The 13861-nt window shown below is 48.5% G+C and overlaps 1 protein-coding gene across 2 annotated transcripts in view; it reads right to left on the reverse strand.

The window, feature by feature from the left end:
- Nucleotides 1-13395, reverse strand: part of SERPINC1 (serpin family C member 1) — a 209884-nt gene extending 196489 nt beyond the window's left edge. The window contains exon 1 of one of the 2 annotated variants that reach the window (XM_069641093.1): nt 13190-13395. The gene's annotated coding sequence lies outside the window, so the exon portion shown is untranslated. The remainder of the gene's footprint in view (nt 1-13189) is intronic. The other variant, XM_069641094.1, reaches the window with a different exon arrangement.
- Nucleotides 13396-13861: the final 466 nt, after the last annotated feature.

The following is a 13861-nucleotide window of genomic DNA, read 5'->3' on the forward strand; positions in this document are numbered from 1 at the left end:
GCTTTCCACAGCCGCTGTCTGACTTGGACCAGTTCTTCTGTTTTCTCAGCATGGGGTCTTCCTTTGGCTATCTTTACATCACAGGAGCTGGGGTATCTCCTCCCAGGTTTCATCTTCTGGGATCTTACTTTGTGTCAATGACGACTGACACTGAGGTTGAGTCTTATCCAGAGTTCAGTCGTTAACTGGGTTTCTTTCACTGACTTCATAGTCCAGGAGATTCCTCCCACCTTTAATCCCATGGGTGATTATCAAGCTTTCCTGTAACCCTGGGCTCAGACTAGAGAAGAATAGGACTTCACTGATAAGCTCTATTCTAGCATGCTAATGCTTTAAATGTCTGCCTGAAGACTGGCTGCGTCTTGAATTGCATGTGTGCATGGACCGGGCGTCTGTGCAGTGCCACCTCCTTACAGACCTCTCTGTCATGGTGCAGGCTCCCAAAACCCTGAAACTGGTGGGGCCATCCCAGACTTTGGCCCCCTTGGGGGCTTATCAGGCCCCAGCCAGGCTCACCTGGTTTCAGTCCTAGGAGGATGTCTCCACTTCTCCAGGCTCATGGAGGTGTTAGTTACATGGTCCATTAACTTGGCTCTGAGTGGCTGAGCCATTCAGTTCAGGGTGTGGCCTGGAACTACTTTACCTGAGAGAAGGGATACGGAGAAGAGGACTATTTTCTTGGAACTACTTGCAAGGCTATTTAAACCGCACCCAACAATCTGAAAACGCTTGCGTTATTCTGCACTCCTGCAGCGTAACGCTCACCGTGTCAGATCAGTTCTTGCTTCCTTCTGCCACCTGCGAACAGAGAAATACAGGAGTTATTTAAGCATCGAAGGCCTTACCGGCAGTACATCCAGATCTCATCTCCTGCTTTCACACGGACCGCTGCATACTCACCTGATCGGCCCGCTCCAGGAACTTCATCGGACAGTTCTTCACTCAGCAGCACGCCACAGCTCGACACCGCCACACGGATCTTCTATTCTTCTTCCAGGACTTGCGCCGTACCTGCTGAACAGAAAAGGACAAACAGGTTAGTCGCAAGTAGCAAAGGAAAGCTACGGAGGCGAACATTCGCGCGCCCAGCACAGCGCAATACTTACCGGCAGGAATCCTGAGCATCATTGTCAGGAGGGTCATCCATCATCCGAAGGTCGCTTAACGCCGCACCTGCAAGACAATAACGGACATTAGTTATCTTGAACAGAAAGACTTAAAGGAAGTCATTCCAAGCAGTTATTGGAATAGAGACTTACCTGCTTACTCCCGGGTCTTCTACTTCAGCAACTTCCTTCGGATCAGTGACGTAACTCGATCCAGGAAAGACTGTGAACCGCGCCCCTGTCAGAGTGTGCAGGACGGAGAGCTCGCCCATTAAAAAACAGAGGTGAGCCAGAAGAAGTGGAGGATAGACCGGAAGGAGGTGAAATCACTGACCAGCTCCCTTCGGTAGCTAATATCTTGTTTGGACTTGCAGGCTAACATCTCATGAAGCAAGGACTAAGGGGAGACGCTAGCTAGCATCACCAGCCAAGCAGAGCAGCATCAGGACAGACAACACCCTACGCACACGAGCACGCCCCCGTGGAGACGAGGTGAGCGTGACACTCTCCCGCTCAACAAGAAAAGTAAACATTGAGAGCCTGCTGTCCTCTCTCGTCCCTAATCTGCAGAGCTTTTTGCGAAGGCCACAGGTCTGCAGTCTTGTGATTGCAACTTGTCTGTCTTTCTCCTGTTTGCAATGGCCCTGGGTTTTCAACATATATCATAGTTCTTCTCATGTCCCTGTTAGAGTCTTGCCATTAGATTTGAGTCTTCAATACTTCCCCTTAGTGGGCAAACTAATGATTCTACCATCTGTTGTCAGTGCATTCTGGGATCCACAGTCTATCCTCACAGTTCAGCCTTCCTCTGGTGAGGCCAGAATATGCTGCAGCTTGAGATTAACAGTGGGCCTGCAAGATCATGCTGTGACCATCCTCACAGAGGAACATGGGGTAGCTTCTAGTCCAGCCTCATCCGTAGAGGCCCGCTACCCTCAAAATGTTAGGATGGGAAGTGGTGAGAATTGACCAGAGGACCCGCTGTAAACCTAGAGATGGTCAAGGGCCAGAAAAGTCTATGATGCATGTGGCCAGCCTGAGGAAAAACCTGAAAACTGAGGAGCCTGAGATCTGGAAAAAGTCTTTAGACAAGTCGAAAGCAGAAAAGCCTGGAGGAGACACCGTACTAGGATCAAGAATCTCTACAGGGGAATACTTCTATTGTGTTGCTTTAGAACAGGGCTGGACTTTAAAGGTTAAGTTTCTGACCTCCCCTGGCCATCTTTTTGGAGTTTGTCTTATGTTATATAGAGTAAGGTCAGGCAGGGGACTGTTGGACTGATTAAGAGTAGGCTTGTTAATTATGTTGGCCAACCCTTTCAAACTTTCTTTACAAAACTATGGATTAGAGGGCCTGATTCAACCTTCAACCTACTTAGCTGTAAATATGGTTCAACTAGACAGCATAGCAGAAATGTCCCTATTGCACCTAAGGGCAGGCATAACAAATAGCTAGGTGAAAGAATTGGCAGTTATAACTGGCCTGAGATTTAGTGAAACATACCTAGACTTGGCCCTAACATATCAATGCTGTGCATATTTGACTGCACCAGCAAGTCCATTGGCCAACAACTGCAAGGGCATAACACATATTCTGCCAATGAACTGGGGCAATCTCACCATCTTGCTTCTTAATCTTTCTCTGACTCCTCAAAAGATTAAGAAAGGAGAAATTGTGCCCCCATTCCAGTGTGATCTTATACCCAACAGTGAATAAACCCCAGAACAAAAAGATAGGACCTTCAGGAGAGAGTCCCATACAAAACAGGGGGCACAAGAGACTAGGAAGAAGAAGAAAGCACCCAAACTATTTAGTTCATCTATGAGGGAAGACCATGAGTCAATCCCCGAGTAAGGTATTTCAATGTGTGCGACAGGCAGTAAAGTACAGTGTGATAGAACTAAAGATTCCCCTGAATCAAACCATCCCAGGTGTTGCAGCCAGCAATGAGAAATAGCAACATTGAGATGTAGGGGGTGAGCTTCAAATCCATGGAACATCAGATACCCCATGGCAGAAAGTAGCTATAGAGGCAGATGAGGACCTCTCTATTCCAGAAGAACCACCTCTGGTATCAACAGAGAGAAGTGGAGACATCCTCCTAGAGCATCAAATCAAGGTGATTTCAGTTAATGTCTCCAAACAGATTCAGAGGATATGTCCTTGATCTTCATAGCCTTTGAGGAAGATCCCACGGATACAGTGTCTGAGGAAACATCCACAGCCAGTATGTAGATGCCTTAAGACCCAAGCCAGAATTACAAGAAGGGCTTGTCGTGTGCCTGCTGGGAAGGAATTCCAGAACCTTGACTTAATATAAACATAGCAGATGGTAGGGAACATGCCAAAGACCTAATTGATTACACAGACTCACTCAGCCTGAAAAGCCTGGACTAATGAAGCTCGCTCAGAAAAGGGAGACTTTCACAGAGATTAGTTGCTAATTAATACTATGCTACTCATGTGGTCATTCTGGACATGTTACAAGATACCGTCCTGTAAATAGATGGGGTGGGGGGGCAGGAAAGGTCAGTTGGCTATCCCTCTCTGACCTGAGAGAAGAAACCATCTTGAGAGAAGATCTACAGGCCAGCAGAGCTATCATACCAGAAAAAACAGAATATCCCATTACCTACAACAGAGAAATATGTGGAATACTTAGGAAATTGTGGTTCTGTGGGAAGGAGGGGAATATAGAGGATATGTGTGAGGCCCCTAGACCTAACCCACGTGGAAGACTGGCACTTACTGAAGATTTAAAGCCAAAGAAGGACCCGTCCTCAAAAAAACAATGCCAGAAATGGATAGGGAGAGCTTGACAATATCTTTTTGTCCTTTCTGGTAGCACCTGGAGACCGCTCTAAATTCCAGTCTGACTCTTCCACCAGGAAGTGCTGGCACTTAACTTGGGAAGCGTAAACCATGCTGTCCAGCCAGGACTCCTTCTTCAGGTTAAAGACATGGCCTTCTGAAGGTACCCAGCATGTGCTTCGATGGGTACTGGAAGTGTTACCCCAAGACTAAAGTCCCTATTGAGATTAAAAGCAGGTGTTGGCAAATCACAACAGCAGTGGTATCCAACTTGCCAACCAACCTTCTCTTGAGAGCCAGTTTTCCAAGCATCAACCACTGGATGAATCCACTTTCCAGGATTCATTTAATCTTGCCATTATAACAGGGAAATTTAGGAGTGACGCTGGTGGAAAGACTGCAAGACTGGATAAACTGGCACCTGGAAGTCCCAGGTCCCATTTTCCTACAGAACCAGGCAGAAGCCACCAACTAAATGAAGAGGTTTGTGGTGCAATGGAAACATGCTCCACACTCACTTATGAAGCGAGTAAGGCACAGGGGACCGGGCTGACCAAACTGCTTCTTGATAGGTCAATCAGAGGGTGAATAATGAGATATCTGGCGGGATCCTGCCGGTTTGCGTTCCCCACAGATATGTAATACATCTTTCCAGGTACTTGGAAGAAAACTAAACACCAGGATTGTGCAGTGCAGCAGAAGTGGGCATGAACACTGGCACGTGTATGGCAGTCTCTAGACAGCAATATGTAGAGATGCTCTTTGAGGGAGACCATGCACAGAAGTTGATTGCATGCCTGTTTCAGTTTCTCAAGCATCATACAGTTCTAACCTTTCCACTGCATTCTGGTACTCGTAGTTTTCGTCACCTACCCACTACTGTCAGACTGACCTATAGGGCCATAGACAATGCCCAAATTGCTCACCCAACATGTTATAATAATAATAATAATAATAATAATAATAATAATAATAATAATTAGGCTTTTATATAGCAAACCCTCAGGTATCTGAGCGCTGCTTATTATTACCCACGGTGTGTGGTGCTCATTTATCGACCTCGGAAGGATGAAAGGCTGAGTTTGGCCCCGCCGGGATTCGAACCTGCGTTAACAGGCTCTGCACGGGTGTCAAAGCGGGCGCTCTTCTCGCTGTGCCACTTGACCGGCAAGTGTGGACAATTTATTTTGGCCAAAGTGGGCCATTTTTGTGGCCAAAGTGGGCAAATGTGTGAGTTACTTCACCTGATTCTACCTTGTCTACACTTTGAAAGGATGGCAATACACTCCAAAATGCTACAAACGGAATCTGCAATAAATAAGACTCTGACATAGAATTTGTGGGTCATCAAAAAACCTTGGTCTTTTTGGAGTCGTGTGTCTCCATAAGAACACAAATAGGAGTTTTAAAAAAAATGTCTAGCAAGCTTTTAACCCTGCTAAACAAAGAAAGGGAATACAATTTCATCTGTGTTAGCAGTCGACACTTGATCTGTATCTCGAATTGACACGTGCCTTTTAAGAAAAAAGAATTGTGAAGAAGAAAATGAATATTAGGATGCCTCTTACACTATCCCCTCACCCTAGATAAGCGGACCACCAGTGTTATCTGGGGATAGTAAAACACTAGGGCTTAGTTCAGTCTGTTGGAGGGCAAGATAGACAGTAGTTACACTTTGGTAACATAAAAGAAAAGATATGATAACTAATGTACCCAAGAATGTTTGTGTGATAACATGTATAGGGAAGTCCTCAGGTGAGAAACCCTAAACAATCCAACACGTGACTTGTGGTTTTTCTTAGGAATGCCAATGAAACTAATTATTGAAAAAGGATTCTTGTGAGAAATTCCCTCGACTTTTAGTCCTGGGTTGCCAAACTTTGCCAGTCTCTGCTTCCCAGAAAAAAAGATCCCGAGACACCTATCTGTTCATCATAGATCCCCTTGCGTCACTCAGTAGATAATTTCTCTTGCGACTACTTGTGCCATAATGATCATGGCTCGTAGGGGAGGGTGGTTAAGTGCATACAAATAAGTGACCCTTGAAGCATTCCCCATTTTACCCAGATCACCACCACCCATGCCTCCATGTGTTGAGTTGTGCACTTAAGGTCATGGACAGTGTGGTCACAGTAGAGTGCCCTGATTCAGAGGTGGTCATCCAGTGGGGAGCAGAATTGTTGGCTCCCGGTTTGTACCTTCGCACCCAGGCACGGCCACGGAATGAGAAACGCTAAACAGCACCAATTGGTGCATCTTTTACCTAGATTATGGATCTGCTTTTTGGCACAATGCCCACTCACATTACTTGTTATTTTCTGTTTCATTTGGATAAATTAGCTCTGGCAGTCTTCAGCCAGAACTAAAAGGGGGCAACAAAAGGACCACTAACCCTGAAAAAATGATGCAGATAGCTCTGTCCTCATGTTGAATTTCCAACATTTATAAGGCTCTAAACAATGAAGATATACACGTAAACACTGTACAGAATAACGAATAGCGAGGTGAAGATGGACTGCAATGTCCCAGCCCTGCAAAGGCATTGAAAACAGTCTGGGCTAGTGCAGCACAGCCGTGTCATCCATGCTAATGAAAAGCCAGGTGAAGATGGACTGCAATGTCCCAGCCCTGCGAAGGCATTGAGAACAATCTGGGCTAGAGCAGCACAGCCGTGTCATCCATACTAATGAAAAGCGAGGTGAAGATGGACTGCAATCTCCCAGCCCAGCGAAGGCGTTGGGAACAGTCTCGGCTAGGGCAGCACAGCCGAGTCATCCATACTAATGAAAAGCCAGGTCAAGATGGACTGCAATCTCCCAGCGAAGGCGTTGGGAACAGTCTGGGCTGGGGCAGCACAGCCGAGTCGTCCATACTAATGAAAAGCCAGGTGAAGATGGACTGCAATCTCCCAGCCCAGCGAAGGCGTTGGGAACAGTCTGGGCTAGGGCAGCACAGCAGAGTCGTCCATACTAACGAAAAGTGAGGCGAAGATGGACTGCAATGTCACAGTCCAGTGAAGGCATTCGGCAGAGTCTGGGCTAGGGCAGCACATCTGAGTCATCCATACTAATGTCCCAGCCCAGCGAAGGCATTGGGCACAGTCTGGGCTAGGGCAGCACAGCCGTGTCATCTATACTAATGAAAAGCGAGGTGAAGATGGACTGCAATGTCCCAGCCCAGCGAAGGCGTTGGGAACAGTCTGGGCTAGGGCAGTACAGCCGAGTCGTCCATACTAATGAAAAGCGAGGTGAAGATGGACTGCAATGTCCCAGCCCAGCGAAGGCGTTGGGAACAGTCTGAGCTAGGGCAGCACAGCCGAGTCGTCCATACTAACGAAAAGCCAGGTGAAGATGGACTGCAATGTCCCAGCCCAGCGAAGGCGTTGGGAACATTCTGGGCTAGGGCAGCACAGCCGAGTTGTCCATACTAACGAAAAGCGAGGTGAAGATGGACTGCAATGTCCCAGCCCAGCGAAGGCGTTGGGAACAGTCTGGGCTAGGGCAGCACAGCCGTGTCATCCATACTAACGAAATGCGAGGTGAAGATGGACTGCAATGTCCCAGCCCAACGAAGGCATTGGGAACAGTCTGGGCTAGGGTAGCACAGCCGAGTCATCCATACTAACGAAAAGCGAGGTGAAGATGGACTGCATGTCCCAGCCCAGCGAAGGGGTTGGGAACAGTCTGGGCTAGGGCAGCACAGCCGAGTCATCCATACTAATGAAAAGCGAGGTGAAGATGGACTGCATGTCCCAGCCCAGCGAAGGGGTTGGGAACAGTCTGGGCTAGGGCAGCACAGCCGAGTCATCCATACTAATGAAAAGCGAGATGAAGCTGGACTGCAATGTCCCAGTCCAGCGAAGGCGTTAGGAACAGTCTGGGCTAGGGCAGCACAGCTGAGTCATCCATACTAATGAAAAGCCAGGTGAAGATGGACTGCAATGTCCCAACCCAACAAAGGCGTTGGGAAGAGTCTGGGCTAGGGCAGCACAGCTGAGTCATCCATACTAATGAAAAGCCAGGTGAAGATGGACTGCAATGTCCCAGCCCAACGAAGGCATTGGGAAGAGTCTGGGCTAGGGCAGCACAGCCGAGTCGTCCATACTAACGAAAAGCGAGGCGAAGATGGACTGCAATGTCACAGCCCAGCGAAGGCCTTTGGCACAGTCTGGGCTAGGGCAGCACAGCTGAGTCATCCATACGAATGCTAGACCAAGAAACTTCTCGATCCACTGATCATTCCATTTGGAGATGACCACAATATCTACACGCATGAGTCGTAGGCTGGTGGTGGCTAAGCCGACCCTGAGCTCAGACTATTCAATGAAATGTGGCCACGCTTCCTGGCTTGAATTGTAAGATGCAAGTAACTTGATATAGGAAAGATGATGATACCGGCAGGGAGGAACGAGGAGATTAGATAAAGGGCTGGCTATGGTCAACCACCGAGAATGGCCTTATTTGTGACCTACTTTCTAGGAGGGCTACAGTGCAAGAGTTGCATATAACTTGGGTTAGGGCGGGAGAGGAACGCAAGCTACACTGCTTGTAAGTACCAATGTGAGCGGTCCCTGCTGGACTAGAGCAGAATGCCGATGGTGAACTGTTACATTTAAGTGCAATACAATGTTAATAGAAAATATCTTTGGAAAATTACGTGTCCTTTGAATGACTATCTGGGGCTCCAAGTTGTTTTTCTGGTGTTCCTTGAAATGTCCAAGTTATGACACACCTGTGCTATTAACGGAATTACAGGCCAATGCAGTATATGTTTTACCAGATGTAAAAACGTGTAGAACCCATTTGTCAAGAATGGCACTCTGTCAAGAGTGGCACAGGGTACCCAGGTAGGTTTTGGGTGGCTCTGCTGAAGTAAGGTAGCAGATAAGCACACACAGCAGGAAGTTCAACAAGAAAGAAGAGTATGAAACTGTAGCTGTGAGCCAAAAGGGGAAAAAGATACAAAGGTACAAACAAACTGGATTCCCTCTTGGGAAAGAGTGTTCCACGAACCTTAGGAAACTCCAGCCTTCTGCACAGATTGCTATCACAGAGGCCCACGCTGTATGCTCATGGCTGGGAACAACAGCAGTGGGTGTCTGTAACACTGAAACGGGACAAGGGAAGGGGCAGAGGTTGCCTGCCAGAAACCAACAGGCAAGCTCTGTACAAAGGGATTACATAAGACACATGAGAAGACAAGAACAGATATATCCAGCGAAAAGGAAGTCAATGAGCAATCTAGTAGAAGGAAATGAAGGAAAGGCAGTTAGACTGAAGTAGATAACCTAAGGTGGAATACAGAGGACTCAAGGAAGAGAACAAGGGAGCAGCAGTCAGGAAAACAGAAGGGCTGCAAAGTAGGAAGCAGGTCTGCAGTGAAGAGTGGCACTAGGTGCAGGCAAACTGTAGTGGACTGCGGAGGTCTGTAGTAGGCTGCAAGGCAGGGAGTCCAGAAGAACAGGACAGAGAGAGATTAGTAGTAGGCGACAGACAGAGAGCCCAAAAGAATAGGGCCGCGAGGTAGGGAGCCCAGAGGAGCAGGGCTGTAGGCAGCGAGGGAGACAGGCTGCCAGGAAGGAGCCCAGAGGACACGGGCTGTAGGCAGCAGAGGGAGCTGGCAGCAAGAAAGGGCTGCCAGGAAGGAGCCCAGAGGACACGGGCTGTAGGCAGCAGAGGGAGCTGGCAGCAAGAAAGGAGCCCAGAGGACAAGGGCTGTAGGCAGCGAAGAGGTGCAGGCTGCAAGGTAGGGAGCCCAGAGGACAAGGGCTTGGAGACAGCAGAGGGTTGCAAGCTGCAAGGTAGGGAGCCCAGTGGACAAGGGCTGTAGGCAGCCAGAGTAAGGCAGGCTGTAGGCAGGGAGCCTAGAGGACAAGGACTGTAGGCAGCCGGAGTGAGGCAGGCTGCAGGGCAGAGAGCCCAGAGGACAAGGACCGTAGGCAGCCGGAGTGAGGCAGGCTGCAGGGCAGAGAGCCCAGAGGACAAGGACTGTAGGCAGCCGGAGTGAGTCAGGCTGCAGGGCAGGGAGCCCAGAGGACAAGGACCGTAGGCAGCCGGAGTGAGGCAGGCTGCAGGGCAGAGGGCCCGGAAAGGGCACTGGATCAAAACAGGATAATGCAGCAACAGGAACAGCATACAAAGAAGCGGGTCTAGGCAAACAGGAGCGGGGAGATCTCAAGATGCAAGACACTGTGCTCCTGCAGGCAGCTGCTTATATACAGCCCTGCCCTGTACTGAGGCAGGCTAATTGACAGCACCTGTAGCAGCACACCTGAAGACAATCTGCCTCCTCCCTCTCTGGTCCTGAGCAGGTGGAAGCAGCACTGGCCGCTAGGGCTTCTGGGGATTGTGGTCCCAATAACGATGAATGAGAATAGCCAGGAATTGAGGACTGCAGCCAGGTGCATTATGGTAAATGTAGTTAATGGAATAAAATAAGACAGAACCAAAGTTGAGCAAATGGAAATAAAAGACCAAGGCGTGAAAAGGAGTTGTGCAAGGAGTATTAGGAGGATAAATGAGTACCAAGTAGTCCATGATGGTTGCCAATGCGTGAGCCAGCGTCGCGGGCATGACACCATTAGAACATAGGTTCCGAAAAAGATAAATTGCCATCTTAGACCTCTGCTGGGGAAATCATTTTCAGTATAGTAATGGCGTCCCATTATTTGGCTCTTAGAGTCGTCGTTCAGTGATATTCCTTGCAGGGAGACCATGTGATACCTCTCAAAAGGAACGGTTGTGCTTGTTCAAGCTTTCCTTATGACACCTAAAGACACTGGAAAAAATGTAAAAGAGGGTTGAAAGTGCTATACAGAAGATTTGCCATTATGTCTTATGACAATGGCATGGTCATTTTAGTTCCTCTGCTTTGATAAATATTTGCTTCACATAAAGTTAATATTATCTCTATTCTCCTACAATTGAAAAGATTTGCACTGTAAAAAAAAAAGGCATAAGTTAAATGGGGTATCAATGTGCTTGTAGTCACAGGCTCCTACTGCTGCCCTCGTTGCTGAAGGCATGTTACTGCCTAGGCTTCATTCCACTGTGTTCGTCTTTTGCCAAGTTTTCCCCACATCAAACACTTTAGCAGAAATGTTAAACACAGAAAGACAAAACTAAAAAAAAAAAGTATTTGCCTATTGTTTAAACATCTGCTCTACATTTGTAATGTATGTTATTGCAGGATCTGGGGACTCCCGTGCCAAGTCTAGGGAGAATAGCTTGGGGGCAACGTGCTCGCCTTAGAAGCAGGACGACACGAAGCAACACAGGTTTGATCCCCGGGGTCCGCGCTTAGAAACCTCTGGGTGTTGAGCGCGTTATAAATAACCAATCATATCAGGGGGGGCGGGTACATCACACAGTAAGGATTGTCCGCAAGTATCTTTTTAGAGGTGAATGGTACATAAAGACAGCCACACTCCTACAGACTGTATATGATACTGCCTTCTTGTATACCACATAACTTGGTCTCCGGCGTTGCGCTTGCCTTCCCATGGCCACCCTTTCAATATTGTTTTTTTCAGTGATCCGGAAGAGGGAAAATAAAGATGGAATATTGAGGTTGAGATGGCCTTGGACCATGGGTGTTGCTAGGTCTGGAAAAGATCCTGGGCTACACTAATGTGGGACTCGGGGTTAGCTAGCCTGTTGGTTGTAGCTTCTGAGCTTCTAGCTGGGGCTACAAGCAAGAGACGTATTGCCCCCCACCCCCCCTCCTCCGATCCTCTCCCTAGCAACACCTCTGCCTGGGACCAATAGGCAGATACTTTGCAACATAGTCAATGTCGCACTGCGCAAAGGCACTCACAGCATGCACTGCTGAGACATGAGTTTTCCCACATGGCATTTTCAATACAGACCAGCAATACGCACTGGGCTCCAAGTACTGAGACCTCCGTGGAGCGCTCGGCATACATCTCCTCCCATGACGGAGATTCCAACAGCACTCTCACCGTGCATGTCTGTCCTGACATGCAGGGGGCAGTGGCATGCATCCCATAACTGGGACATCCACCCAGCTTTCCCAGTACACCGCCTCTTGACATGCAGTGTGCACTGGTAAACCACTTCACCCAAAGAGAGTGAAAAGAGGATATCTGAGGTCCTATATACCCCGGAAGCAGACAGCATGCACAGCAAACGTGTTTTGGCGAGTAAGAGGGCAGTAGAACAGGAGGTATGGGGGATGCCCCCCCCCCCCCCACCGCCCCAAAATAAAGATCAAACGTAAAAGTACCATAGCAGCGAGTAGATATAAAACACCAAAACAAACATTAGCAGATGTTGTGGCTCTCCCTTCGCCTGTGTGTTTGAATACATTGAAAGGGGGATGTTTATATCATGTTCCGCCAAAACGAGAGACAGTGACAGAAAGAGACAGAGAGAGCAAGATGCAGGGAGAAAAAGGTGGGAGAGAGCCTCCATCTCAAACAAGTCCTGCTGGAGGACTGTTGGGGAAAATCACCCTGGGAAGGTTTAAACACAGGGCAAGGACAAGTACAGATAACACCATTTGGGGCAACAAAAAGGGTACAATTGGCCAATAATGCAGTAAAATCAGCTACACCCCCAAATCTAAAGGGCAGCTGCCACCAGCCTACTCCCTAAGTACAATGTAAGATGATAGAAACACTGGAAGACCAAAAGAGGGGGTCGGGCGGGGGGCTAAAACGATTTCAGTAGATTCCTTTCCAGTCCATCCCAGTCGAAACTCCCCAGGAACAGACATCAGCATCTTCCCATATGTTATGGTTAGAGCAAGGACAGTGATCCTGAATGATTCCTAAACATGTGGGCCTGGGGCAGGCACAGCCTTTGCTTACCGAGCACTAGCCACCTAGGGACAGATTTAATTACTCTGACAATCGAGGTTTGAGCTGCAGCCTGTCCCTCACCCGTCATCGCATTTTGGAATAGCAATCTCATCGTGAGGCGCTTTTTGATGCCAAATTTAAAACCGCAGTACAGTCTTGCCCGCTGGGTTGAATGCTAGAACTTGGAGCGTTGTCCCCCTTTGGACAGCCCCCAACACTCCCACACACACACACTACCCCAACCCAGCCTTAAAGGTGCGGCCATTGCAATCTGTTTTATTTCAAAGATGCATATTTAGGCCTAGTACCCCAACCTCAGCTGCCGTCGCTCTTTGGGATCTATTGCAATATGCGCAAAGTCACCCCAGCTGCATATTATCAGTGTTCCCCCTTCCCCAGCCCCAAGTATCCGCGGGAGGCGGTAAACCCCAGCCGCGTTCGGCTCCTCACCTTGCCTTGTCCGAGGGACGCTCCTGCACAAGGCTCCGTTAAACCGCGTCCAAAGGCAGCCTGGAAGCTTCTATCCCGGGAGGTGAGTGTGAAGGGGGTCTGACAGACACGCACGCAAAGGCTGCAATCTATGTGGCAACCGGGGCCAGGGGTGGCCAGGGCGAAGGTCGACGGCCGGCTGGCCGGGGACAGGTTAGGTAAAGAATCGCCCTGGCAATGTTTACTCTGTTCGTGGGCTCCGACTCTTCAATGTTTTGTTTCGTTTAAAGTTCAACATTTTGCCGAAAGCACATGTTGGTGTATATTCCACAAAAGAGACACCCCCTGCCCTCACTTCTCTCCCCATGTATCCCGGCCCTATCGCCGCAGCATCCCCTCCCATCCCAAAAAGGGAAACCTTGTGCGGGTGTATTTCGATCTGAAATTTAAAGCAACTGTGGAGTAAGTAGAGCCATTGCTTATTATGTACATGTTCGTAAAATCCCAAAATGCGGCCTAAAGTATAAAGAAGAACGTACATGGACCATAAAAAGATAGCTGTTGTGACACAACACGCCCAGAGCCATTTTTACGGTTGTGGGACCTGACACTTGTGCTACCACGCCAAAGAAATGAATGGATAGGAGAGCCTCCATTTACCCTACGCACGTGCTACAACCCCTATGGATATGC

This window comes from Ambystoma mexicanum, chromosome 1q, assembly GCF_040938575.1.
Source record: "Ambystoma mexicanum isolate Mex_15411 chromosome 1q, UKY_AmexF1_1, whole genome shotgun sequence".
Lineage (NCBI taxonomy): Eukaryota > Metazoa > Chordata > Amphibia > Caudata > Ambystomatidae > Ambystoma > Ambystoma mexicanum.